Consider the following 26756-nt stretch of genomic DNA (forward strand, 5'->3'; position numbering starts at 1 on the left):
AGACTAAAATAAGATAATTAACAATTTGTTATTATTTGTAGATGCGTTGTCAGTGTAAAAAAGCAAGTTAACAGATAACGTACAAATAATACTAATACTAATAGTAATAATAATAATATTAATAATACTATGCCTACAAATTAATAATAATATATTTTCGTTATCTTAAAAGTAATACATGAAAATTAATCAATTCAATTATTGATGAACAAAGAACATTTTAATCTTCATTCAAAGTATCGCTCAGCACGGTAGGGGTGGAGGGGGAGTTGTGGGAGGAGGAGTGCTGGGTGGGCAGAGGGGAAGGAGGAGTGGGCCAGTGCTGATTCAGGGAAAGCAGCTGACGTCTGGCTTGAGAGGGAAGGGGAGGGTTGGGGGGTTAATGGGTAATGACGGGAGACACTCTCAGGACTTTCAAGTTCACAGGAGGTCGACACTCGCCGCTACAATGCTGCGGGAGCTTTAACTGTGGGAGAATCTCCGCTCCGCGTCTTCAGTCAGCTCCTCTCCTCAAATCCAAACCAGGACTCCGCTCCACTGTCGCTGGTTTCGAAACACAGATACCGAGTGAAAAATAGAGAAGGTTAAAGAATATTAAATTAGGACTTCACTAAGTAGCAATCGTTAGGCGCAAAACACTTTGGCATTTAATATTCTTAACCTATATTTATTTAGCCTTATGAATTCACGAGAGTCTCTTTATTATTTTCAAAATTATTCATTTTGTCTAAATGTAGGCCGTTTCATTTAATGTTACATCTCTGAACTCCACTTTGTCTAATGGCCCATTTATCTCATCGTTAATCAAGTGGAAGAATAAAAAAAGTTTATCTCTGTAAGAGTTCAGACAAGATCATTTTCAACAAAGAGGTATCTTTCTTTGGCACTGTAATTAAAAGCTTTTTCCCTGAACTCAGAAGGCAACTGTTATTTGGAGGTAACAATGCTCTTTCCCTGAACTCAGTACTGTAATGTAGAGGTAACAATGCTCTTTCCCTGAAGTCACTACTGTAATGTAGAGGTGCTACAGCTCCTTCCCTGACCTCAGTCCTGTAATGTACAAATAATATGGCTATTCCCATTGACTCTCTAGAGGTCACAAAGTTCTTTCCCTGACCTAAGTGGAGTAGCACAGCTTTTTCCCTGGCCTCAGTACTCTAATGAACTAGGACAGCAAAACTGAAGGGCAGATTTCTGCTCACCAGCTCAGGAATGTCTTGTAAGATTTAGATGCAGTAGTTTGACAGGAAAGGGCAGAGATACGGGAGACTGTCATGCAACTGACAACCAATGACCTCTGTCCAAAGTGTCAAAACACTACACACATTTTTCAACGATTCAGTTCCCTTACTGTTTTAGTGCTACCAGCTTAACATTTTAACTGACAACAAAGTTTTATTATCTACTGCTATAGCAGTAGCTCATGTGGGTCCCTCCAGATTTATATTTCACTGAGCAGCTTCCAGTGAATTCAGATACATGTCATTAAGGAGCAGGTAGGGGTAAGGGGTCATCTTGATCTAGGATGGCATAGGTACACTGTGGACATGAGGATCAAACCAAGGACCATATCTTTTGGGAGTCTTATAACAATACAAATGTTATCAAAACGACGTAGAAGGGAAGAAGATAACTTTACTTTATTTAATAACATAACTGACCAAACCACAATCATTACTCTTGCGAGTCTTGCGGTTTGTTTGTTTGGACGGTTGTTTGGCAGGGTTTCAAGGAACATTCCTTTCCCCAGTGTTTCTAACAGTGAAACCCACAACATCAATATAAACCTCGACCGTGTTTTTAAGAGTTAAACCCACAACACAAACCTTGACAGTGCTAACACCGCAGCTAACTGCCACCCCCAGCTTCATGAGTCCGCGTCGCTCTACTTTAAAAGCCAAAGCACTACCACCCATGCTGGCTTAAGGCATCATTGTTTTAGCTGACCCGCATATACAAACTATAGAAACAAACTTTTAATCCTTAGTCACTTCAGTTTAACTTTCTCTACTCTTCTTGGCCATTTCCTTCTCACTCCTCACAAGATATGATATAAATGTTCACATAGGAGAGGAGAAAAGGGCTCTGGAAATAGCATCGGGGAGAACATTTATATCTAGAAAGCTTCACATTATAAAGATGAATTGAGTAAGAGACTAATTGAGCCGATGTAATTTGTCAATTAAACGCAATCTATTTCCCACTGCGCTGCCGCCTCCTTGCGATTCAAATATAGTTTTTTTTATGATCGATTCAATAAAAGGGTACTTTGCAGTTAAACACTAGATATAATGCTCTCGTGAATAATTAAAGAAGACCTGAAATTTGGCATTTAAACATTTATCTCGGCAACCAAATTTGGTCACGCAATTAAGTTAGGCCTAAGCTTGTGGTGATGAATGTGGCTGGGCAGAATGTGGGTTCTACACCTTCCAGACTTCTCCTCTTGAGAGTTTATACCATCCATAAATGAACAAATGACTCACAGACTTTCAATACTGATACTAATGCTTATATCAAAACCAATACTGAAAGGTTACATACTGAAAATAGGCTACCGTCAATCCAGCGTCTAGCAGCACGAGTCTTACCATACATTCTAATGTGGAGGCTTTTATCAAATATTTTCTATCAGGTTCCAGACTTGTGTGATTTAGGTTAACTTTCAGACGTTGACTTACCTAAAACAAATCTTACTGCATTCAACTTACAAATGAAACAAACCAAATAAGTATAATTGTAATTATACACAGAACATAATTTACAAAAAATGTTTTAGCCATCGTTGTCATAAAGGTTGATGAATTCAGTTGAATACATTTATGAGATGTTGCATACATATTTACCATAGACCGGTCAAATAGGTAACAATTAAGTGAAGTAATGTCATTCATCCTCCACTGGCATTTTTTCACTTTTATTATATTATAACAGCAGGTACTTGTGAGAAATGCTGGGCCCTGGATTCCAGGCCAACAACACACTGATGTTTTTCAATTCATAACTTTTTATATTGCATATATATTTTATTTCCTTCTTCCTTTATCGGATATGTATGTAGGCTTACAGTAGTTTGTTGTATTTTGTCTATCATTTTATTCAGTGCGGCAACAGATTGGAAAACAATTTTTTATCAAACTTGAAGACGAAAAACACAACCGAAGTTTGGTCTCTAACCTGTAGGAAGACGTTTTAGCTTCAGAAAGAATGATATCACCGGCCCACTATCTGAGAGAGGAACCACAACAGACCTCATTATGAATAATAACTTTCGTGTCCCCTTCATAAGCTCCTTATAAACTTATGTAAATGAACATGCGTACGGTGGAAGGAAGTGACATTAGTATTAGTCATGTTGGGGTTTATGTATCCCCATGGGCTGGGGGACGCTGTCATTGTCGCTCATTTGAAAATAATTGCGGTGTTCAGAGGTTGGCAGCGGTTCAGCTTATCTCTGATTGGGTTGAATAGCGACTTCAGCAGAGTAGCAGCGCCACCCTTAAACATTGCACAGCTAACAACAGAATACCCGGGAGAAAAGTAAAAAATTAAGCTTTTAAGATGCTTATTTTAAGACATTTATCACTCAACCAAAAAATATATATATGAAAAATTATCTCACAATTTTTCTTCCTCTCTCTGTCGGAAATATAAACACAAAAAGAGGAAGCACTTAGCTTTGAGAAAGTACAGAGAAATGTGAGTTGCATAATGAGATGAAATGAAAGTACGATGTGCAGGTCTCTTGTATGAGGGAATCGGAATGTGCAAGATATATAGAGGCTGATTTATTTATATATACACACACACACACACACACACACACACACACACACACACACACACACACACACACACACACACACACACACACACACACACACACACACACACACACACCTATATCCTTATATATAAATCTCTATATATCTATACAGTTTGATATTGTATTAACATATATAATAAACACATTATATATGTATTAAAATGTTGTGTTATTTGTGATTATTTGTATTTATTTATTTTTCTCATGTTTTAAGATGCTTTGGCAATAGCATTTAATCAATCATACCAATAAATCCCATTTAATTTAAAAAAGCTACACAGAATCAAGAATTTACAGATATACAAAGTTAGAGAAAAAGCAAGAGAAAAAGAGAGAGTGCCAATCTGTGTGTGTGTGTGTGTGTGTGTGTGTGTGTGTGTGTGTGTGTGTGTGTGTGTGTGTGTGTGTGTGTGTGTGTGTGTGTGTGTGTGTGTGTGTGTGTGTGTGTGTGTGTGTGTGTGTCTTAACAATGCTACAAAGGTAAATTATCTATGCTAATCCTGAGTATAATTTTTGCATACAGCATATTTGGTGATGCAATAAAATGGCAATAAGACCTTAGATATGCCACTTCTTAAAATGTTAGTCAACTTATTAATTCTGATATGGAATCTGTTTTATGTCGAAGAAGATCATGTTAAAATATTTCATATTTATATCGGTCCATGTATATCCCTCTTTTATTTATAGGCAAGCCTTAACATCTTTTTAAAATCTGTCTTTGGGCACTTCATTTATTAAAATATAGCAATGTGGAAATTCTGAAAATGTATATTACATGAAGGATCAGAGTGTATGGCTTATTTCCTTTCATATATTTTGTTTTGCCAAATATAAATCTCATGAATATTCAAAAGGCTTAGAGCTTGGCCACGTCAGCTGACTTTTTTCAAACGTAAATTGCAGTTACTAACCCTCAACCAACCAGCTAAGCAGACACTGACCTACAGAACACACATTAACACAACCAAACCCCATCAACACATAAGCACCAACCAAACCAAACCCCAACCTACAGAACACACATTAGCCCAAACCAGACACCAACCTACAGAACACATTAAAACCAACCAAGCAGACACCACCCTAACAAACACATTAGCACCAACCAAACCCCAGCTCACATCAACAAAATTGCACCAACCAAATCGCAAACTATATAAACTCATTAGCACCTACCATATACCTGACATTAACCTACAGAACATGCATTAGCACCGACTAAACTCAAACTTACATCGTAAGTTTGATATATGCACATATATGCACCCACCAAAGCAGACACCAACCTACATAACACACATTAGCACCAACCAAACCCAATAAACACATCAGCAAAAACCAAACCGCAACCTACACAAACATATTAGCACCAACCAAACCTGACACCAACCTAACTAACACATTAGCACCAACCAAACCCCAATTTACATAAACACATTAATCCAGACCTATAGAACCAATAGAACATACATTAACCCAAAAAACAAACCAAACACCAACCTACAGAACACACATTAATGGCAACCAAAAAATAAAAATAAAACTGTGTTCTGTGTTTGAAACGATATCAAAGGTCATACTACACCAAACACACAGGATAAAGCTTCAGAAGTCCAGTACTCCATGCAAGCAAAAGTCCAAACATATACATCCAAAAAGAGAAATGTGATGTCAAAGGGCAGTCGTTACAATATCTTGCCACTTCAGGTTGTCCTTCTGCAATCTTTCTACTTGTTGGCCATCCTTGGAGACCAAATTGTCACCTGATTAGCTCCAAATGAATTATATTACTCGCCTATACTAACACAACACAACCCCATTATACATGGACGAAACCTTACAGTCTGATGCCCTGCTCATTCATTAAATATAATACTTCTGTTTTCATGAAGTCAGGGTTTAAGTCGAAGAACTATCTGGATGTTAAGGCTTTATATTTACTCAATTACAAAATACTAGTTTTTTTATTTTTTAAATGGGACTCATAATCTAATTAGGTTAAGTTTATCTTTATCATTCCACGGATATTGCTTGCATTTCATTATTTATATTTCCCCTTGTTAAGAATGTGCTCTATAAATAAAGTTTGATTGATCAATATCTGATGAAACAATAATTTTCATCCAGAAATGAAATGCAAAAAGTATCACATCGACAACATTTAAATCATCCACTCAAATCTTCTTGGGGGCACTTACCCAGTTCAGAAAAGGTTGAGATCAGAAAGTCAGTAGAAGTTCAGAATGACACACAAAACAATAGTATGGATACTTTTCTTCTCCACCATCTCTTTATGACTCTTCAAACATCACATTTCCCCACGAGTCAGACCACTATGAAGCCCTCAATGCTGTACGCCGTTTTACCGGACGTGCGCTCCAGCGTTTCATCACGCGCTGACATTTCCTATTGAGCGGGTAACAAATGGCATTTCCCCGGACAACTTGTTAACTTTTAAAGGTTGATGGCTCGGATCTGTGGATCTGCCCTGTGCCTCCGCCCCAAGAAACTAAGATGGGAGATTAGCTGCTGTCAGCTTGGGTGATGTGTGGAAGTTTGAGAAGCAAAATGTTAGGATGCTATTTATAGTGCGACACACAGCATATTGATCTGCCATTTATTGGAAACAGGAGACTCATTTGTGCTTTCTCCACCAGTGTCCTCTCGCCTACAGGGGATTCTCCTCTGTACTGTTTGACTGAGCGAGCAGACATCCAGACTAAGATTAATGTAGCGGTCAGATGTTGCAAGAGAAGATACACATCTCATATAATTTCCAGGGTGGACACATTTGCGATCGTTATGAATATCAGACGAGCAGGTTTGAAATAATTTACCTTTGAAGAAAACATTAATGATGATTATGGTTTTATGGCTCGATCTGAAGCCGTGTCATTAAGCTAGAGGTAAAGTTATTCTCTTTCAGCTTCAAGGTCTCCTGTCTTGGTGTCAGGATCGGGAGATACGGTGGTGGAATATCATTTAGATTTACCAGAGGTCATCTCCAATGAAACCTTTAATGAAATGGAGAGCAGAGAGATTCATAAAGCAGACCACGCCTCACTGTGTGGATCGCACATGGCCGGCCGTCACATTAATTAAGAAGTCTGCAGTTCAGGTCGCACATGAAAGTCAAATCATATTATTTAGTCTTTAGTCAACTTTCCTTCTCTCTATCTTCTTCTGAATGGAGGCCCTTCAAACAAGTTTAGTTTTCATCTTTCAACTTTTACAGCTTGAAGGAAAACTCTGAAGGCCAAACTTTAAGACGCTCAGCAAGAAGTACTCAGAAATACTTAAGTAGTATATACGTGCAATGCTATGAACTACTGTGCATGATCACTAGTATTCACTCTATTCTTGGAATCATGGCCATGAAACACACAAATTTTAAAACACAACTGCATTCTGCATTTACTCTGATATCTCCCTTTCTCTCTCCTGCCAAGCAATCCAACGGTGATTTAATCTCTGTCCTGCCCCACACTCAAACCTTGATTTAATCTCTCTCCTGCCAAACAATCCAACCCTGATTTAAACTCTCTCCTGTCCAGCAATCAAACCCTGACATGAAATATTTCCTGCCAAGCAATCAAACCCTGATTTAATCTGGCCTGACCAGCAGTTAAACCCTGATTCAAATTCCCTCCCACCCGGCCATCAAACCCTGATTAAATCTCTGTCCAGCCAAATAGTCAGACCAAGATTTAATACTCTCCTGCCCAACAATCAAACCCTGATTTAATCTCCCTCTCTATAGCAGAGGTGTGAAGGTTCTTTGAGGCGGACAGCGGGCAAACTCCCAGGAAACAGTGGATGGTCTCTATTAGGTCCTCAGTGTTATCCCCCGCTGGGCTCTGCATACTCAATAGGTTCACAGCAGGACAGAAGGACATGTGCACGCTCTCCTGGCTCAGAGGACACGTGCACGCTCCTAGGATAGGCAGGGCTCTTGGTTTGGCTGAGGAGTATACCCTCAGTAACTGAGGGTATATATAGCGCCTTTCAAGGAAACCAATGACCCCTTTCAAATAGCAGACAAAACAAAATATTTATACAATGCATACATATGTTTAAACATTCAAAAATATGCTTTTTATGGTTAATAAAATGTATATTACATATTTGCTTTTCTGTGTTTGTTTCCATTTGGTACAAGTGTCCTCCGTGTAGTCACTCTGGTTGTGCCCTCTTCAGAAAATGTTATCGGGTAAAATAAAAGATTCTCAGCCTATTTCCATCGTCTCTTCTCTGTGTTATCTACTTTGTCATTAGATTTCAGTGTGAACTGCCTGCACCACTCGGAGATGGTTCTAGAGTGTCCCCTCATCTCCTTATCGTATTTACGCTCCACATTTCCTGAGCATTTGAACTTTGATGCTAGCCTGACACAAAGCTATTGACCTGGAACACATTATCTGCTGAGAATGTTTAACTCGCCCAGTAACTGTTATTTAATCAGTGATACACAATAAAAAAATATGATGCCTTCACCGTCCGACATATTTATTTAAATACATATTCCATATTTAAAAAAAGACCCAATCTACAAATGTTCTCCGCACAAACACACACAAAAATACACACACACACACACATACACACACACACACAGATTTTCTAAACGAGGGTCTCTGTGGTATTGCAGGTCTCTATGGTACTGATGGTCTCTATTGTATTACAGGTCTCTATGGTACCGAAGGGTCTCTATGGTACCGAGGGTCTTTATGGTACCGAGGGTCTTTATGGTGTTGCGGTTCTCTTTACTATTGATGGTCTCTATGGCATGTCAGGTTTCTATGGTACCGAGGGTCTCTGAGGTACCATGGGTCTCTATGCTATCGCAGCTCTTTATGGTACCGAGGGTCTCTGAGGTACCATGGGTCTCTATGCTATCGCAGCTCTTTATGGTTCCGAGGGTCTCTATGCTATCGCAGCTCTTTATGGTTCCGAGGGTCTCTATGCTATCGCAGCTCTTTATGGTTACGAGGGTCTCTATGCTATCGCAGCTCTTTATGGTTCCGAGGGTCTCTTTGCTATCGCAGCTCTTTATGGTTCCGAGGGTCTGTATGCTATCGCAGCTCTTTATGGTTCCGAGGGTCTCTATGCTATCGCAGCTCTTTATGGTTCCAAGGGTCTCTATGCTATCGCAGCTCTTTATGGTTCCGAGGGTCTCTATGCTATCGCAGCTCTTTATGGTTCCGAGGGTCTCTATGCTATTGCAGCTCTTTATGGTTCCGAGGGTCTCAATGGTACTGCGGGTCTCTATGGTACAGAGGGTCTCTACTGTACTGAGGGTCTCTTTGTGACAGAGAGTCTCTACTGTTCTGAGGGTCTCTTGAAGTAGGGTCTCTTCTGTTCGAGGTTCTCTTTGTGACAGAGGGTCTCTATCGTACTGAGGGTATTTTGGGTACAAAGGGTCTCTACTGTACCGAGGGTCTCTTTGTGAACGAGCATCTCTACTGTACTGAGGATTTCTTTGCGAGCGAGGGTCTCTACTGTGCCGAGGGTCTCGTTATCACTGTGTCTCTAAAGTGCCATGAAAAAAAACTTTCACTGAGAAGCTGAAGCGAATATCTGACTTGATCTCTTTTGGGTAAGAAGAGGCAGCCTGGTTAGGCTTGTATTATTTTGTAGCTTTTTGGAAATGCTTGGGAAATGTAAGTAACATGCGTAGGCCTTATTTCATCATTGATATTGCTGCCAAGAAGGGGATCAGATGTTAATGTTGCTTCATATGGTGGGATAGTTGCTTGCTTTGCATAAAATCGATGAGGGTGGGCAGACCTAGACCAATGTCTGTTGTTGTCCCACGCAGCGTGTTACGGCACGCGTTCGGCAAGGCAGCTTGGGAGTGAATTGTCCATGTTTTTATACTGCTGCAGTAGCCTGTATTGTGGATAACCGTGGGTGGCTGCAAATACAATGTGTGTGATTGTACTATCAATTATTATCGCTCTTGGGTTGTCAGAAAGGGAAAAATAGTTGTGCCCCCTCTGTCATTTCTGATGCCTTCTGGCCTAGTTAATCCTGCTGCCGGGGTCTTGGCGCAGCCAACAGGGCTGTCCACTTTATTTTAGGCGCCAATAATGCAATTCACAAAGCAAAGGAAGCGAAAATTAAGCATCGGCGTAGAGACCCATGGCGTACCCGGAATGACTGTTCAATGCTGAATAATAATTCAACCGTTTACTGGTGTAATTGTTGAGAAGTCCGCACATCTGTTTTTCTGTTGGGCTCAGTGTGAAGTCAACTCCTGTTGTTCCACTTTCATTTTGTTTGAAGAGGGAGACCCCCCTGGCTAGCTCTTTAAGTTCCTCTCTTATTGAGGTCCTTCGCTCTGGGCTCCGCACACCCAATTTATGTTTGTTACCGTGTGGACTTTTATTTTAATCGTTCTCTCCAATTAAAGAAGAACAGCTCAGTCAGACGTTTGTCCCATCTCACTCTTTTATCTCTTCCCAGCTCCCTCCTCACAACCGTCTTCCACAGACACACATACACACATCCCCATCAGGCCAATTTGCTGACGTTTCAGTTTGAATGGCAGTTGAGTTTGAATGAACAGAGTGTCTTTTAACTTCCTTTTGGTTTTCAACCCTTATTAAAACAACTGTGTACTATTAGTGTGTGGATTCTTAAAGCAATCTATTTATATATATTTGGATGTATTTGATGATAGCTATCACACCGGTTTAATTATAATTGTATCGGTTGTAAAGCTGGGTTTGGCAGTTTGGAGAGACCAGCAGGGTAAGCTAGATTTTGAAAGTATCGAACAGAAAAATCTAGGAAGGAATAGCCTTGTGGAAAACTCTGGTCAAGCACATTAGGGGCCCTATTTTAATGGTCTGAAACGCAAGTGAGAAGCGCCAAGTGCAAGTAGCTTTGTGGGCGGTTCTACGGCGATGTCGCTAGTTTACCGGCGCGAAAAATGACTCTTGCGCCCGGCGCATATCTAAAAAGGATTGGTCTGAAGTAGCCTAATTATGCGTAGGTGTGTTTGGGCGTAACGTGCAATAAACCAATGAGAGTGCCAGCTCTAATCCCCTTTAAGAGCCATGAGCGCATTTGAATCTGACGAGTTGATATTTTGACACCGCGTCTGCAGTCTCTGATGAGACAGATGCACATGAATTTCAAACTACAAATGGCTGTTTATGGCCAAATAATATGGCCTAATTCACACATGGAATAATGTTTTCTTCCACAACTTCAGAGTTGTGGAAGAGTCCTCAAATAAATTTCGGCAAAGAAAACGTAAATGATATGATATGCGGTAACTGTGGTTCTATTTAATTATACACGCAATACATTATAAGCATAGTTTCTTATCAGTATTGTATGCATTATCGCTATCGACTTGTGTTCCTAATATGCATGTGCTCCCCCGTTAATATACATTGCCATGGACTGTATTATGCGTTACGTGTTTAGTTTGCGTGTGTTTAAACAGATGGGCGCGCGTGTGTGTGTTACACGTACACACACCCGCGCCCGCATTCATTCATTCTTTTTAACACTCACTTGCGGTAAAACAATGTTTTCTCACGATCAAATACTCATCAATCCTAAAAGTTATAGGCATGTACACGATGTCTGTGTCAAGAAAATATGTGTTTGCTGTACGGTGTTTGCAGATTGTTTTAAAAGTACAACTTATTACCCAAATAATTTACCAAGAATGTGTGGCTAGGTAGATGAGAGGAGCAAAGTGTATGCGCGAGGTGCACAAGCAACATTATGCATGCGCCCTTAAAATAGCATCTGAACAACACGCCACTGACTTTAAACCATGTGCTTCCTGGTTTATGGCTCAAGTGGTTTCTGAAACTGCAAGATAGCACCAGGGAACGTTTGCGCCAGAACACGCCTCCTCCTTTCGCCGAACCGCCCCTTGGGGCGCAAGATCATTCCCTAATTTACCGACGCGTGGCGCAGGAGGGAAAAGAACGCTCTGCGCCAGTTGCAAACTAGCAACAACACATGCGCCAGTGATTACGTCAATTGCGCCGGATGCAACATAGGGCCCTAGGTATGCAGAGTGCATGCAGGTAGGCAGGTAGGTAGACAAACAGGTTAGCCATCCGATAATTTCATTCGGGACAAATTAAGTAATTGGACGGGGTTATAACAGACCTGCTACAGCCACAGATGTTTTTTTTTTTTCTAATTTATGAATTTCTGTCTGGATGTAAAGAGAATGACAGAATACCTCTAAATAAATTGCCTGCAATTGCATTAAAAGTTTGACCATTCGAGTAGGTGTTTTTCAGATAAGATGAAATCTGAGTTTAAAATCGACATCCATTTAAATAACACATTATAAAGAATACATCGTATTTTATGTCTAAATGGTGTGAGGTCTTTATTCAACTGACTTTTTCATGTGCACGAGCAGTCACAAATTGCAGAGATATGTGTGACATCCTAAAAACTGAAATTATTTCAGTAAATATGTACACATATACAGTAATGATGTATGTTTCTCCTTATGTTTGATCTCATCTGGCCTGACTTCACTCATCCTCCATGTGCACGGAAAGGCCACATTGGCAGAGATGCAGTTACAGGGCTCAGAATAAGATCAAAACAGACCAGCCGGTTATTGCTCAAGGGACGCCAGGTAACAGGTTTATCACTCCGGTCCCGACGACAGTCTCTGGGTTTTAAACCACTAAACCTGCGCTATGTTACAGCCAGCCCAGGCCGTTCTTCCGCTCTTCTCTACTTATAGAATGGAGCGGCTCCGTTAGCGACAGATTAAATCATGTTTTTAGGACAACGCAGGGTCTCTCGGACATCCTTCACGTAGGTCTCCCCCCCCCCCCCCCCCACAGTAATAGAAGACCAGGAAATGTCAAATGAAAGAGACAACAGAGTCTGTTACCTCCTAAACCGTATCGGGGAAACATCGGCTCTCTTTGTGTCGCTGTGGCAATCTAGCGACATGATATGAAAATATGCCCTTATCCCCCAAGAATCAGCAGAGGTTAAAATCCTGTGGAAAAGTAAATACAAAAATAAATGGATCTGACGGAAGAACAAACAGATGGTGTGTCAAGGGCAACCTGAGTTTTGCAGTGTAAATAGTTGTGGTTCTTCCCTTCCTAATGAAAATATATTTGTGCAGCGTTGTGCTCGGCGGCTCAATGTGTGTGAATTGTGTTGTTCTGCAGCCAGAAGAGATGCTTGCGATATTCCCGCCGCATCCTATGCTGTCATGGAGACGGATGGCTGCGATGTGATCGATCGCCCCGACACGAGATGGATCACTTCTGCCTGTGATCTGTTCAGATTTCTCTCCTTGAGCTCCACAATTGACTAGTCTCTCTCTGCCCCCCCCCCCCCCCCTCTTTCTCTCTCTCTCTCTCTCTCTCTCACTCTCACTCTCTCTCTCTCTCTCTCTCTCTCTCACTCTCACTCTCACTCTCACTCTCACTCTCACTCTCTTTCTCTTTCTCTCATTCTCTCTTTAAAATTGCCAGAAATAAAATGGCCCAATGCTGTGTTTTGGCCTTGGGTGAGGAGTGGGGTGAAGGGGGGGAGGGGGTAGGGAGATGAGAGGTGGGGGAGGAGAGGTAAAAAGGGGACGGCTGGTGGAGGGTGGCGGGAGGAGAGGTGAGGATGGAGGGTGGGATGAGGTGAGCATAGTCACTACTCTAAGAAGGAATGAAAAACCTGCAGATATACTGCTCCATCACCTTTATATATGGAAAGACGGCCTGCAACAATAACTATGGAACGGCACAGAGAATGTATCATGAAAGTAACTATACCGATCACACATCATAATCTGTTAACCAGGCCACAAACTAGGACAATAACAATTGTGTATCATTTAAAACATTTACAATGCAACCACTTTCTTTTGGAATTTGGAATCCAATATACAAAATCCAACCAACTTCCAGATTTTGTTGGGGTGGCATCCGGTTCAGCCATTCATCTTCTTTGTGGGGTCAACGAAGCCCTGGCAGTGAGGATATCATGTGATGTATTGAATACTGTGGTTCTGAATAATAAACCGAGGCTCTGAGTTCCGAATGAGAGTTGAGATCTGTGGCTGAACTGTGGGTGTGGTCCCCAGACAGCTGACTGGGGTGTGACCTTTGCCAGTTGCAGGGTCTGTGATGCTGGCCACTAATATACTTTATCTCAGCAGTAATAAAGGTTAGAGTCTGATGCGCTGCCGAAGTGAATATATTAAGCCACGCATGGTGGAACTACATGGCTCTGAGCCAAGCGGTCAGGTGGAGAAGGTGAATGAGATAGGGTTAGAGGGAGGAGGAAGAGGGATGGCGATGAAGTGATGGTATAAAGCAATGGAGGTAGGGATGAGGGGGAGGAGCAAGAGAAGAGAAGGATGGGAGTGAGGATAGAAGAATGATAGTAAAGAGGATAGGGCAGTCAGATGGGGCAAAGATACGGTGTTCATACACCAGCATGACACACGCACATCACACAGCTGTTAACCTATCTGCACACACACAAACAGACACACACACATACAGATAACTATCGCAGCAATACAGGTGTGTGTGTATGTGTGTGATCTGTTTTTTCTGCACTTTGAAGGCGGCAGTATTGGAGCAGAATATCTTTTCAAATATCTGCTTTGTAATTTGTGATAAACGAGTTGTCTGCACACTACAGCATGTAAACATGCACCTCTTACTCACCATAGCATAGAGCCATTACAACTATCACGCCATCTCCTGCTTGTTTCTTTGTTTGTTTTCTGTCTTCTCTCTCTCTCTCTCTCTCTCTCTCTCTCTCTCTCTCTCTCTCTCTCTCTCTCTCTCTCTCTCTCTCTCTCTCTCTCTCTCTCTCTCTCTCTCTCTCTCTCTCTCTCGTCCTCCATAGCCCTCCAGTGCTCGTCCACCCTCTCCCTCTTTTCCAATCTCTTCCAGGAGGAGTGTGCCGGCGTGATGAATGCGCCGCACATTAGAATGACCTCTGAGATCGCCACTGCTTCCCCGGCCACCGCATTCATCAGACACCGCCCCCGGGGGGACGGCGGAGATGGGGACGGCAGAGGTGGTGGGGGTAGAGAAGGGATGGGGGGGGGGGGGGGGGCTTAGTTCTGAAGGTGAGTGGTTGTCACCACCACCGGCAGAACAGATTGCTGCCAGATATTGGAGGAGAGCAAGGAGGAAAGAATTGTTAGCCAAGCGTAGACCACGCTCGCCTTCAGACCACGCCCTGACCAAGACCACACCCTGACCAAGACCACAAATGATTGGTACAATGCCTCCTTTCGAGCCCCACTAACACAAAGGCCGCGCCCACTTCCCGACTATGGCCCTATCCTGATACATTTCAGAAACCTTCGGCCACCCAGTTCGTTTCGCAGCTGGTTCAGGCTCTGGTGGCACATATTTGTAGATTTGAGGTGCAGGGTGTCAGATGCATAAATTACATTCATTGTTGTGATTGTCGTTCACTCTGTGTTGTAACAGATGCAGGGCTTGTTGTATTTCCCTCATTTTGTTGAAAGCGAGCGTTTCTGATTGCACACATTACACTCTTTAGACAAACAGCTCTGAGCATATCTTCACAGCACGTCACACACACACACACAATCTGTATTGCTGTTATGGGTGACAGATGTTCAACATATCATGTAAATCGTTCTCTGGATGTACCTAGCGATGAACAGAACAAAGGATAACTATTTGCGCTGATGTAGTGCAGGTGAAAGAAGGAAGCCAGTGTTGGAGAACAGATGCTTACGAGGGAACTTCATGACACAATGGGTCAGGGATTAGTCTAACTGATTAAAAATAACCAGAAATACGGGTTCTGTACCGTACGCTAGAAGTGCAATGACAGCACCTGCCCTGTGCAATGACAATACGGTTGAATGTAATCTGTTATCTTGCCTGATTTATTATAATTGATATAAATATATTTTTATATAATATACTCCAGTGTAATATATTTTTTAGATAATAGTGTCATGGAAATATCAATCATAACTAATATACAATCGTATGCAAAATACATTAACCTTGTTTATATAATTACTATTCACATTAAAAGGAACTGTATACGTTCTCCCTGTATTTACATTAACATTTGGGGCATTTAGCAGACGCTTTTATCCAAAGCGACTTACAATAAGTACATTTGTCATAATAAGTTTAACAATTTATCGCTGTCGGTACAAGAAGGATGTTCATAGAACCAAGTGCAAGTACAACAATCGCTAGGCTAACCAATTCCCTGTGTTACAGCAATGATAGCAGCTACTGCAGTTGCTACACAGTTAAGTACTATAATACAATACAATACAATACAATGTTGCTACACTATAATATAATACAATACAATACAATGTACAATGGTGGCCAGAAGGGGGAGGGTGGCTATGCAGAGTCGAGGTGGACTATGGGATGTATCTAAAGATACATCCCTTCTTAGAGAGGTTAAGAAAGTTCACATTTGCACATTGACTTCTTTGTTATGTAGATCCTTTAGCCTTCTTGCAGCCATGCTTGCAGACTTGCAGACATGTCCACTTCCCCATAGTGCATTAAAGTTAAATTGGCCTCTCCCGCCAACCTAAACTCTCCACGATGTTCACTCCCACTTACCTATGTATTCCCTACCCACAATGCAAACGATTCCCTATAAGCATCTTGTTCACCCATTGTCTCATTGAATGATTCCTTGGTATCTTTGCTGCCTGTACTTTCCCATGATCATGCTCTAATATTAAATCAAATATTTCGCTGGCCGACTTGTATATAATCAAATATAATCAATCTCAATAACCTATTCTAACCTAGTCTAGTCTTTATCAATATAATCTATTATCACCTAATCTAGTCATTATAAATATAATCTGTCTGAATTGAATAACCTAATCTGAATAATCTAATCTGATTCGAATAGTTGAATAAATTCTCACCTAATCTAGTCTATTATAATATGGTCTTTCTAATTCTAATAACTGAATCTATCCAATCCTCATTGATTATATTCTGTTATAAAATGAGGTATTTAGATCATTCAACCTTATATATCCATCTTCATCCAACCTAAACTAATCTTATCTCATTTTTAATCTAATATTTTACAAAAATATTTTTTATTCTCAGTTTGACTTTTTCTCTAACCTAATCAAGTTCAACCCGATCTAATACAATCTATAAACCAATTCCTTATTATTCTGTCCATTCAGACTAGCACTCAAAGAATTACACAACTAACACCAACCAACCGATATTGTTTACTTTTTCTTTACCTAATAAAAGTACCATTCTGTCTCCTGTGATGGAGTAACTCTCTGATAGTTTGTGGTTTTGTTCAGTTATCTTTTAGTTTGCAAATAATTCCATGTATAGGTTTCGGTTTGAGTTGATCAAGAACACATATGCTTTATTTGAGTTACTATGGCTATTATATCATTCCAACTGTGCTTGTGAAATGAACACTCACTGTTATATGATGTATGCATTGTTAAGTGGGTTTAACAATGCATACATTATATAACATCAGTTGATACACACATTGACAGACAGAGACAGCAGAGTCAACCTTGAATGGTTGACTCTGCTAACTCAAATAATAGCAACCTCTCGGTTACAAGACAACTACTCTACCTCCTGAGCTAAGCCGACCCATGTTGATCCTCATTCTAAACGGTGAATACTTATTTCCTGTGCATACAACCTGGCCCTTTGTTTTTCTGTTTCTATATTTGATATCTTTCCATTTTACAGTAAAAAAAATTCTAAATCAACCACAACTCACCTTTAGCTACAATTGTGCTATACACAAACAGTCGTTCATAGTTGATCTTTTTATTCCTGAGACCTGAAATAAGGTATTAAAAAAAAATGTGCCCCAGGAGCTCAGCTTCGAAGATTCATCATTTATTTGAGTTCCTCGGTTAATGCTCTCCATTAATACGCTTCATAAACACCAAGCGCTTCCACTGCTTTGCGTCCACTCCTCACGGCGTTGTTTCAACTACTTCTAAATGTTTCTTAAGCAGAACGAGGGCCGTTAATAGTCCCTCAGCTGATTGTCTGCTGCAGGCGCTACACCCACTCAGGGTGGTGTTGGTATCTCTGTGTGGCGGGGGAGGTCCTCGTCTGCAAACACACACGCTTGATCGCCGCTTGCGCTACGAGATCCAGACAAACCAATCAGCACACAGCAAACCACCCACACATCTCTAGCCAGAGGAGACTTTGTGTCAGCTGGGATAAACTTCCATAAGGGAAATAGTTGAGGAGAAAATGGTGGTAGTGCTGTGGTGGTGGTATGTTGAAGGAGGTGGGGGTGGTGATAATGAAAGAGAGATGGAGGTGGTCATTATGGAAGTGGTGATGATGGATGTGAGGATGTTGGTGATGGTGGTAGAGGTGGGGAGGGTAATGGAGGTGGTGAAGTTGTTAGTACCGACAGTATGTTAATGTATTTAGTGATGTGGGGTATTTAGCATGTGAGGATATTTAAAATGTTCCCTCCTACTCTGTTGACTGTGTTAGGGTACATACTGTAAACATTTTCTTTAGGTGCTCCTACAAATTGGGAGCTCACCAAACGTGCGATTGGTAAAGTTTAAGGGTACTCTTTGTGTATTGGGGTACCTGGCTTCTTAGTGTGATAGGTACCTTTTGGTCTTAGTATACTTGGTTACTCAGCCTTTCCACTGCGATCTAGTACCTCAAGTGGCTGCTTTTTCTAGTACCGCCTCGCTCTAGGTTCCAAGCGGCTGAGCCGATGCTAAAAGGTGACGTCGGCAGACGGCCGGCCACTGATTGGCCAGAGAGTGTGACGAAGTCACGAGAGCGACATGGCAACCATGCTGGTAACGATAGAACAGCCATAGTAGCGCCGCAGTCAACATTCCACTTCTTCAACATGCCAGCTAATAATACGAACACGAATACCATCGCATCGATGTTCTCCATTGTTGTTATGTGGGTTCTGTCCATGTGTGGGTTACGTAGGTGTAGTTTGCGTCGCGTACAAAAATACGTCACGGCCCTTTCGCGCAGACGACCCCGCCCACGTCCCGGAGGTACTATTTGCGGTGGAAAAGCACCCGCGCTGCTACCGTGTCGAGTCGTGTCGAGTCGTGTCGTGTCGAGTCGAGCTACATGTGCGGTGGAAAAGCGGCATAATTGTGCTACGGGTCTTATTACGCTGGGGTACTCTCCATCTAAATGTGCTTAGGGTTTCAGTATGCTAGGGTACTCAGCGTCTAAATGGGCTTAGAAGCTGTTATTCACCGCAGATCAGAAAAATATAGATATTTTTTACTGGCTGTTGTTCTCCAGTTAACAGCACTTTTCTCTATGAATAAAATACTTGAATAACACACAAACACAGTGGTATATGTGTATTTAAGGATATTTATGGAATAGACAGCAGATTAATTGTATACTATACCACATCCTCCTATCAACAGGGCAAAATGGCTGTGAACTTTCCAACGCAAGTGTGTATGTGTGTGTGCGTGTGTGGGTGTGTGTCTGTGTGTGTGTGTACATAACTATTCCATGCATACACTTCAATTTAGCATCCTTGCATCTCTTTTACATGATCATGCATCTCTGTGTAAACACTAAACAGTGTATGTGTGTGTGTGTTCCCACAGTGCATTTACACAGGGTGTGTACTGTGCTGCCGACACGACTCATTAAATGTGCTGAATATGCAACGCCTGGCTGAGTGTTGACATTCCACATCAATGTAAACTACCAACCCATTCACTACTTCGGTACAGTAAAACATAGTTAACATATCCATATGCACAATACATTAATAATATTTACTATTGATGGAAATTATACTGCAGCTTTTTTTTTTTTAACTATGAGCTTCATATTATTATTTTAGACTTAATAACAAGTTAACTGTCTTTGGCTCCATTCTCATTTAATTTAAAACACAATCTTTACAGTGGTGCTCTCCTGAGACACTTTTTATTATATAGTTATAAAGTCTAAAATGTTTGCTGCGTATTTGTCAGGCCGTAAACTAGGGTTTTGTAAAATCCCTGGGGAATGTGTCATCCAATTTAAATAAAAAAGAATGTTAAGCACCTCTTAGTAGCTGCAGTTACAAAGTGCATTAAGAGACAATCTCTTTGTAATGCAGATATAAACCGATCTACACATAAATCAACACATCATTGGCGGGGAGGAGCGTCATCAGGTTTTGCGTCTCAGTCTAGTCTCTAAGTTCACAACCTAAACAATAAAGTGAATTAATGAACTAAGAGATCAAATATAAATATATAGTCAAATCAATAAATTACAGATAATACAGAATACAAAAGATACATAGAATAACTAAATACATGCAACTATAAATAAGATGAAAGATTCTAGGAACATTAAGAATGGCTGACGAGAGAAGAGGGAAAGCCAAGCGAGGCCGGACAGATCAGAAGGAAAGCCTGTTAGCTAAACATATCGTTTCTCATGTCGTTCCAAACATTCTCTCCCCGGACACATGTGGGAAGTGGGCCAGATGTTTCTGGAGCGGCACTTTTCTGTTGGCTCAGCGATATATTAATATTTGATCAACGTCTCGTCTCTTCTGAATATCAGCAGAGGAGGGGACTCCTTCATCAATATCCTAGTGTAAACCAAAGAAGCCATTCTGACTTGGATCTAAATGGACTCAAGCCACTGTTTTGATAGACTTGCGACTTGACTTGACAGAAAATGAAAGGCTTGAGAGAACCTCGTACTTTGTAGTTAAAGGCTTGTGACTTGACTTGGCACATCATGACTTGATCGACTTGTCTATGTTCATTTTATGTTTCAAATATTCCATGTGAAATATACAGCTGTGTAACTTTAACCGGTATGCGACACTGGGACTGCCACTGTCATGATTTGATGACATACCCAAATTTTCATTCTCAACCTCTGACATTTAAATGGCCATTGCATTTTAAAATGTTGCTTCATTTAACATTAACTCTTAAGTATCTTTGGCGGGAAAAAAAGTGATTTGACTTGGTACTTGCCTATACAAACTTAAGACTTGACTTGACAAAGTCTATGACTTGAAATGCCCAAGAATTGTTTTACTTGAGACTTGGACCAATGACTTGAGTCACATGTCTGGGGTAAACTATCATCCTCCCTCCTTTTCTTACTCCCTGTTTGTCACATCATTATTACGATTATTTCTAGCGAGGGAAATGTTACGTAATAACTTGTTGGACCGCGGCTGCATTTCCCTCAATTACATTGAATACGGTCAAGAAAGCAGTAGCCTATTAGTAAAGAGCATATTATACCGGTTGTTCGTGTAAATGTCATAGTAGTCTGTATGGTGTTAGATATAGTCGCCTTGACTTATGTGTGTTTTTGAGCTGGGTTTCTGTCACTGTGTGCTAATTTGATTCCAACCTTTAATTTACCCTCCGGCACGAGCGCCAGCCAGTGTGTGGTCTATAAGTCTTTTCATGGTGAAGACGGCATTTTGCATTTAGATTGCGTCACTCTGTCGTGTCGATGTGGCGGTTGTGTTTTTTGCACATGTTTATTTGGGGAATGCTAGTAAAGGTTTAGTCATTTATTTGTAAATGTTATCTAGCAACATTATGTGATATTCCTAGTGAACAGATGCCTGGTGTGTTTAGCATTTGAAAATGGGAATGACTATTTGTTTATTTTCTTATCATGTTTAACAGAAACCATCTATTCATTCTTCATTCTTCATGCATACATTATGGCGAATATTAATCTCTATTGATGCCAATCTTTCTGCTCCATAAAGGTTCCCTTTGTCTGAGTCTACTCTCTGCCTGGAGTTCATCACAAACTCATTATCTTCAATACCTCGCTTTGCCTGAACTTGACCCTCCTCATTGGTGTTCCAAAGAGGATGTAATGGATAACCAATACATGCATTTTTATTTTAGCTAGGTCTTGTCAATCAAAAAGGGGCAGGGTAAAATGAAGGGACGATGTCCCTAAACAAAGAGACACATGATTGCAGAAGGAGCTGAGAGAGCTTGAGGCGTTACAATGAATTGGGCCGCAACCCTTTGGGTAGCAGCTGGTTGATTAAATGTTTGAAATGTTAACTATTTGATCAAAAAGCAATTCATGAAGGAAAAATGGACTCATGGCTCAGTGGAATTTTGTTTTGATTCACACTCACAGGACTATTTCCAATCCTGGCATAATCAGGAAGAATGTGACGCGTCTGTAAATATGTCGCTTTGGATAAAAGCATCTGCTAAATAACTAGATGTTAATGTATGCAAAATGTTTATTATGATGTTTTTTATTGGAGCATTTCACTACTTCTTAAACTACTTTAGGAGTGGACCCGAAGTTGATTCTTTTTTTCAGCTCAAGCGAAATCTCGAAACATGAAAGCGTGGATTAGTTTCATTCGAGGAGGTTCTGCCTTGTGTGTTGGCGTGCTCTCAGAGATGTAATGAGAACAAGATATGATTAAAAAACCTTTTGATGTTTTTTAACAACACGCAGAAAACAAAGAGATCCACATTTCACAGTGACTGAACAAAGGGTGTGTGTAAACGCAGTTAAATATAATGAGCGGCTTTTGTTTGCATTTATGACATTTTTGTCATGTGACCTAACTTGGAGGAGCTCCAAAGAGGATGCTAAACTTATCACTATTTCTTGTGAAATTATTTAACATCAGAAATTGTTTTTTAGTTTAAATGTAGGATGTAACAGAAATGCGTTGGTCTGAAAGATCAGTTTAGTTGTAAACAGAGTTTAGAATTGTAAGATACAGACTGATGATTAGAAGGACATTGCAGTGGAAGACATCAATCCATCTCTCTCCCTCTGTCGCTCTCCCGATCTTTGTACTGTACAAACCAAACTGGTAAAGTTTCAGTTTACAATATACAATCCAAACTATAATGTATACTGTACTCCATGTACAATATGTATTGAGGATGTCTGGTCACAAGCTAGTCTGTCTCTTTCTATGGTGTTCAAGTTGTCAGGTAGGACAAAAAACAAGTAAGCCTTGTGAGCAGACATCCACAATACATTTTGGCCAATAAAACTCTGTCGGAACAGTAAGGTCGCTGTCGGTACAGTACGGGTGTTCCTGTGAGGTCAGAGAGGAAATCTAGCCCAGAAGCGCACCCCCCCCCCTTTACCAGAGGAGCACAACATTTGACCTAGACTGCAACAGCTGGGCTGGAGGGTTACGAGGATATGAGCAGGGGTTCCATGACACAAGGGGGTCAAGGGTCAGAGCTCTTACCCCCAGCCGCCGTAGCCGAGCCCCCGGAAGCTTGGGAAAATGGATTTGAACCGAGAGGAGAAGCTGAAGGGTGTTCTGGTGTAGCAGGGGAACCATGTGATCTGAGGTCAGGTTCCTCTGCTGCACCCTTTCTAGACACTGTTATCTACGGCGGATCCTAGACACACTCTCACTGGTTCACGAAGCGGAGGCTGAGTATAATCAGCTAGCATTTGGTCACATCGGGTCCTCCCTATACTGTGGAAATGCCATTTCAGATCTACTACCTCATGTGCGCTGCATACGACCGTTAACAGTCCCTGGAGCGAGAAGAACAACAACCAAGTTTTTTTATGAATAATTTGACAAAGCAATATCCATAACGTAATGGAAACACATGTCCCTCCCTCGGGAGTCCCTCCCTCTCTCTTGTCACTATCCGCACATTCCAAGCAATCATTCCCAGACATACTCCTGGGATCCAGGTTCCACTAGGCCTATAATAGTGTTGTTAAGTATTGGCTAAACACTGTAATTGTTGATCTATGGTAATGACTGAGGAATATCATTAACAAACAGCTCTGCTGCTCTGGCAGCAGCAAAGCTTTTCCCCTCGGCCATTCGTGACAATAAAAATGAATCGTTTTAGCTTTATATTCCCACGCTTATCACTGCGTTCTCATCTTTAACTACTTTCTTCATTTTTATTTCCTTTAGTGTACGGGTGGATGCCCAGGCTTTAGAGACATGTGATAATGAAATGTTCAGGCTAGCTATTATGTGTTTTAGAAGACGATGACTCAAATGTTTGTATGCAGAAGGAACGTCTCCTATCTCTTATATGTACTTGATGAGTGTTTAATGTGCTGTGAAGATGGATGACAAATTATTATTTTACTAACAGATGCTGAGGACTTGAGGATCATAACCACGTCTCTACAATCTGTGTGTATATATATATATATATATATATATATATATATATATATATATACTTAGGAGGAAACAACCTTTTGGTCTTTTCATCCTAGATTAGTATTTTTAGGCCGAAGCATCGTTGTGCATTTATGAGCATATGGTATAAAAGTGCATTCATAAATTATTTTTGTGAGGAGCCTGGCTAAGGAACCTCTAAAATGCTCAACAGAGAGTAAAAAAACTAACAGGGTCCTCCACGTTGGGGTACGTGTGTGTTTCTGGGTTATCCTTATCCCCCGGACGTTGAGATCAGGGGTACGTTGGTTTTAATAATTCAGCAGACCCTCCTCTCCTCCAGGCAGATAGCAGACCGGTAAGCTTGTGATACATCACCCAGCTACAAACCTATTTATCAGCTACAACGCAGGGACTTTTGGGGAGTCAAACATTAACCCCTAAGAATAATGCCGATGGTGTCTGTCCTGGTTTAGAACAGCAGCATGGGTCTTTGTTAGGGACGCTATTTTTGTGTCATTAGTAGTGGAAGACATGTGTGAAGACGAGGAACATGGCGATATTCTCTATTTGATTTATGCAGGAAAGGCACATTGGCAGTGGAAATGTTTGGAATGAGAGTTTCTAATAAAGTATATGAATATTCCTTGAGCCACATGGGAGGAGGAGTGAAGCCCGGAAGACCAGAGTGGCACTTTGCTCTAAACTTGGAAAATGATCAACGCAGCAAAATCTCTAAAGCGCTTACTGTCAGAGAGGCTTGAGCTAGTATACAGCAGCTAATCCCTCCATCTTCCCAGTATTCAGTATTTTAATTCAAGTGACTCAACTCTGGCTCAAAAGTTAAATCTTGAAAGAACCAACGTGACGACAACAACAAAACAAACTTTTATTATTTTGTAACATCTTAAGAATAAATGAACCCCTGGAAATACATGAAAAAAATTCCTGGTTGAATCCATCAAACTTTCTCTCACTTTTTTTCAAGCAGTACCCATTAAACAGAAATTGCATTGATTATATGTATAATAAATTATTTATATTATTTTAATTTTACTCTCAACAAGGTCCATAGACAACCTAGTCTGCCTTCAGTAAGAAGTATTCTGCTGGTTATTAGGGGCATGTAGTGAAAGCAGGGGATTGTGGTTAAGGTTGAGAAGGGATGATGAATACAAAGACAGTGGCGATGTCCTTCTGTTCCGACAGCGACATTTTCCCGGAGAAGGATTCTGCTGCTAATGCTGACATCTTGAGCCTGAAATTCAATTCGGCTCAGGAAGGCATGAGGAGAAGACATTGGTTGGACAAAACAGTCGTTTATCAATCAGCCTTGTCACGACATCCTGCAAGTGCGCGTGACCAGGAAACCAACGCAGCATGCTGTGGCCTACAGCGCCAAGGTTTTACCCACAAACAAGGAACACGGTTTTATTTATTTGACATTAAACCAGAGTCAAGTATTTTTTTTTTCTTTCACCCAAGGATACACATTTTTTTGTGTGGCAGTATTTTATTCAGAACACATGCGGCAAAAGAACACTCACACACACACAGATTTAGTTTTCTCTTTCTATGGTGTTCAAGTTGTCAGGTAGGACAAAAAACAAGTAGAAGCCTTGTGACCAGACATCCACATCAACACTTTATCAACACACAGTTCGCAGGTTGTTTAATCCAGGTGGTGAATCGATGCATCTCTCGCATCTCGCGGCAGTTGTTTACCTCGATATGGAGGTGTTATTCACTTATTCAGTGATATAACTAAACTCAATCACAAGTGAAACTTACTTTGAAGGTGCAGTCAATCATTTCTTTATTGGCAAAAGCAAGGACAAAATCTTTACCAATTGTTTGCTATGTCTGATATTGATTGGTTTACATGTATTTAGCTTTTTGGAGATTTTACATATTGAGGAATCAAAGTATAGCACAAAAATTGAGTAGAAAAATAGATAAACAGGACACCTGAATCCTTTCATTCTTCCTAACTTTACTCACCACAACACGAGGTACCGAATCATAATGTACGTTCACTGAAGTCTGGTTTGGTATCTCCCTCTCTGTTGTCTTGTTGTCGGAGTGTACAGTCTGAGCTTGATCTGAGGGGCTAAGTTTAAAGAATCTAACTTAACGATCCTGGATGTGTGGTGACTTGGATCTCAGTTAAATTTGGTTTAATATCCTCCTCTACTTATCTTTGACTCAATCACGTTCACAGCACCTAGTTTACACAAAAGCTTATCGGTTGATGTTAAAAGGAAGAGTCTCGTCTCAATTAAGATTGATTAAACTTAATTAAGCTTTTGGTCTCTGAATATTTTAGCCAAACATTATTTAAGAGCCAAGAATGAACCTCTTTCACTCTAAATTCAAATGATTTAATGTTATTCCATGTTAATCATTTTCTTCTAGCTGGAAGAATGCAATTGACCCTGTTGCTTTTCTCCCTTACTTGAATAATGTCAGAGTTTATGTAGTGAGAATTTTTAATTCTGAAGCTTGGAAACTGTATTTTCACTCTGGCTCACATTTACATCTGTCACATGTAAGATGTTAATTCTTAGTGTCTAAAGAACACTTACTCAAGAACATGAGAAATAGCTTAGGTGTAAAAATATTAATCAAAGTCAATAACAAAATAAGTATCCATAGAACATGAAAAGTATTAAATAATAGCTTGTAAATGAAGGTGTTGAATTGTGAATATGTTTTGCAACAACAAGCTTCTGTTCTCGTTTTGGTCAATGAGGGAATACCTTGCATTGAATGAATT

The sequence above is a fragment of the Gadus chalcogrammus genome, chromosome 14 (assembly GCF_026213295.1).
Source record: "Gadus chalcogrammus isolate NIFS_2021 chromosome 14, NIFS_Gcha_1.0, whole genome shotgun sequence".
Taxonomy (NCBI): Eukaryota; Metazoa; Chordata; class Actinopteri; order Gadiformes; family Gadidae; genus Gadus; species Gadus chalcogrammus.